The following is a 4,139-nucleotide window of genomic DNA, read 5'->3' on the forward strand; positions in this document are numbered from 1 at the left end:
AATAATAATACAAAGTCTACTGAGAAAATCGTCAAAATCTATGCTGTATAAGCTTTATCTCCTATAGCACTGATTGTTCAGATACCAGTTTTTGCGATATATCTCCTTTATGTAGGAAACTAAACCCAATAAATTGTGTCGGTTTACATACCGATCACATAGCAGTGAAAATCACTTTGATTGGTGTTAATATAAGGTATATCTTCCATACCTCTGTTTGTTCAGATGCGATTTTTTTATATAGGTATGTAACTCCTCTATCGATGTATGCAGATGTACTCAAAAGCAGTAATCTGTCAAAGTAAAATTTGCAGATGTTCATGAAAGGTATGAAGCCTTCGGCATAGCCGAAGACAGCGCTGCTCTTACTTGTTCTAGCTAACTTAAAGCTTATGGACAACGTATGAACAAATTCTATTTTCATATGGAAGAAAATACTCAACACCGTCGACAAAAAAAATCTAAAAAATCAACGGTAATTTTAATGATAGGAATTTTGCACTTTGTTATACTAAAATTTAATGTGCTTCGAAACTGCATAAGTAAAATTTTTATTAAATAAAGTGTCGGACCTTTTTCGAAATAATTCGCAAAGAAATTTTCTTTAAACTGTACTTTTATATAGTAATTTGATTTGTTGGACTTCTTATCTTTTCTGCCTTGCTGGCATTCACTTGAGTTTAAATATTTAATATTCATACATATGTGCATTTATATCACGCAATATTGCATCTTGATGGAATAGATTTTCTTTAAATTTACAAAATTTCTTTAAATGCACTTAGTTCCATACATACATACTTTTAATTTTGTTCGTAATATTGCATTTTGATAGGAATTCATTTTCTTTTTTCGGTTTATTTTCTTTATATCATTCCCACCACCCTGTCTTGTGTTGCTTATATTGCGAAATTTTTATATTGCGCATGCCTTAAAATATGCTATGAACTTTCTCCCAACGATTATTTGCCACTGCTACGACATTGAATTTATTTACTGCTAACCGTGCTGTGAAGTGTGTACTCTGACAAGCAGCTAAGCATGGGTAGCGTGGCCGAGCGGTCTAAGGCGCTGGTTTAAGGCACCAGTCTCTTCGGGGGCGTGGGTTCGAATCCCACCGCTGCCAGGCTTTTTTTATTTTTTAATATTTTTTTTTTATTATGTTAATAGAATTTCCTTATTGAGTTTTCGTGTGTACCGAATTATATTTAATTTTGAATTAATTAATGTACAAATAGCACCTTTAATAATACAGAGACATACATATGTACATGTAAATCATAATTTACGTTTTTGGAGATTACTTCATACCAAGGAGAATAGGTTAATTCTAACAGATAACTAACCTTCCCACAACTGAAATAAAATTGAAATAATTCTGTATATGATTAAACATGCACAAGTAAACAAATCAGCATTACACGCCATTTTTGCCCACAAAAGTTTTCAATTTGCAAATTGAGTTTAAATTTTTAGCCATTCAAACGATTTATTCATAAAAAACTTTCTACATTTACTAGTTAAGAAAAGGCCGACCGCCCGCCCGCCCGTGTTTGATTATGTACATAGATATACATACATATATATATTAAAAAAAAAAAAATTACCGCCCGATAGTGACTTGGTTGAATAAAAAAGTTTTGAATAGCCTTGACGGTTGCCAAAGTAGTTATGCTGCATGATTTAGGTAATCATAGTGAATTCAGCAGCTACCTAGAAAGGAATTGTTACATAAATATTTACAAATATATGTATGCATTTTCATATGTGGAGACTGCATGCAGCTTTGCAGTTAAAAACCGATATTTTTCGCATATATGTACATACTTACATATTTACTTCAACAATTTTATTTAAAAAAATTAAATATTTCCATGCAGGCGATTTTAATTTTATTTTTTTGCCCAACTAATGTGAAGTAGCGAAAGAAAACTAATATCGACGCATTCAGTAAAAGTTTCTTTCCTGCGCCATCGCTTGAACTAAAAAGTTTTTAATGTGTTCTGTATGCATTCTTGAGGCTGATGAAATGTTGCAGAGCAAACCAAATTTGCATCAGTTAGATTTTTATATATTTTTGTTGTGTCGTGTATGTATGTACATATGTATGTAGTTTTTGCACTATATGCATTTCTATACATATGTATTGTATAAAGTTGCAAAAACTTGAAAAGGGGAGAAATATTTAAATTTGTTTTTTATTATTTAATTCAAACAATTTAATTTAAATAAGAGTTAGAGAAATAGTGATAGAATTGTCGTGCCGTTTAAGTTCCGGGTATAGTACTCGCTCTCTCTTATTGTAGAATCGGGTTAAAAAAATGGGTTTTTATTATTTTGAACAAGAAATACAGAACATTTTTGGTTTTTTTAAGACACTGAAAAATATTCGTTATTTTTAGGTTTTTTCGAGACTTCTCAAAATCTTCTCGGATTTTCTTTCGAGACTATTCGGAATTTTTCAGGTTCCTGCATGTTTTACTTTTCGGAACATTTCCAAAACGTTGGTGATTTTTCGGGACTTTTCTGGGGATTTTTTTCAGATGTTTTTTCGGATATTTTTTTTACATATCGGACGTTTAATAATATAGATAATTATTTCAAAATTTCAATTTCAAATATCTTCGCCAATCTTCGTCATTTCTAGGAGCTTTAGTAATCTGTTAGGCTAAACATATATCAAGATTATTAATTCTTTGACTAAACCTCCAAAAACGTAAATTTTGATTCACATCTCTATATTATAAAACGTGGATATGTTTCGCAAAACCAGGTAAGAGCAGTAACTCTTCGGTATTTGTTCGATGCTCTTCAGGGTTTTCGGCTTTTTTGGGATTCCTCAGGTTATACTTTCCGGGACCGTTCACGCACGTTTGTGATCTTTCGGGACTGTCCTGGAATTTTTTTGATATTTGCTTCATTTTTTTGGAATTTTTCTAAATATACATACATATATGTATGTACACACAACTTCCCCAAATTTTTTCGGGGCTATTCAAGATTTTCGACTTTACTTGAGATTCTTCATGTTCTAGGTACTTTCCGGAATTTTTCAGGGATTTTTCAAAACTTTTCGGACTTTTTTTATTTTATCGCTTTTTCGTTTTTTCAATATCTATTTTCCAATTAACTAATCAAAACCAGTTAAGGGTATTCACTTGTATCCGAAGGACTAGCGGCCTTTAAGCCTCACTTCGTTTATGTTAAAAACATTCCTGCAGCGAAAAATTGTAAATTATTAAAAATAACCAACTTGTACTTAGCTTTTTGGTGGGATTTCAATAAATGCCTCACCTTAAATTAGCTATGGCAGAACCTAATTAAAGTGAGTTGTAAAGTCGTGCAGGAGGCATGCAGACGCAGACGGGATTTTGTGTTCTTAACAAGTTCCTATTTAAAAATCCTCATACAAAAACTTCTTTGAATACATTTTTTTCTGCACTTCACAAATCCTTTTTCGAATTCAGGACAAAATAAAATGAAACTCGAAATTTTATATCATCGCTTTGATGTTATGTCTGATCGAATGAAATTCGGTTATAGCACCACCCACTGCAGAATATGTAAACAAATCAATACCCTGCAGGGAGTGACGTTAGCTTATACCTAACTTTAGTCTGTTTACGCGAACACTAGTGCTAACTATTAACTGTGTATTTTGTTCGAAAAAAGCTAACTACTTTTGTGGGGCGATGGCCGCAAAAAAGTCAGACCTGGATACCTCTGCATTACATGTCAACTAACTTGTAACTAACCACTTTTCGATCTTCCTTTTATTTGTCCTGAATATGAAAAAGAATCTGCGAAGTTCAGAAAAAAGTGTATTGAAAGTAATTTTTGTATGAGGATATTTAATAGAAACTTGTAAAGAAAACCAACTCTCGATTGCGTCTGCATGACTCCTGCACGACTTTACAATTCACTTTAAGTTGGTTTTGTCATAGCTAATTTAAAGTGAGGTATTAATCGAAATCTCGCCAAAAAGCTAACTATAAGTTGGTTAGTTTTAACAATTGATAATTTTTCACTGCAGGGAAGTGTTGAATGTAAATCAAATAAATAAAAATTTAAAGAATTTAAAAAATACGTGATGTTTTTTATTGATATTTTATGTCCAAAAGTAGTTAGTTACAAGTTAG

At 31.9% G+C, this 4,139-nt stretch overlaps 1 non-coding gene across 1 annotated transcript; it reads left to right on the plus strand.

Moving 5' to 3' along the window:
* The first annotated feature begins 1,044 nt into the window (after positions 1-1,044).
* TRNAL-AAG (transfer RNA leucine (anticodon AAG)) lies at positions 1,045-1,126 on the plus strand. The gene has a single exon. It is a non-coding gene; the product is annotated as a tRNA-Leu (tRNA).
* The last annotated feature ends 3,013 nt before the right edge of the window (positions 1,127-4,139 follow it).

Source organism: Rhagoletis zephyria, unplaced genomic scaffold, assembly GCF_001687245.7.
Source record: "Rhagoletis zephyria isolate East Lansing unplaced genomic scaffold, Rhagoletis_zephyria_1.1 Rzeph_scaffold_31368, whole genome shotgun sequence".
In the NCBI taxonomy this organism is placed as follows: Eukaryota; Metazoa; Arthropoda; class Insecta; order Diptera; family Tephritidae; genus Rhagoletis; species Rhagoletis zephyria.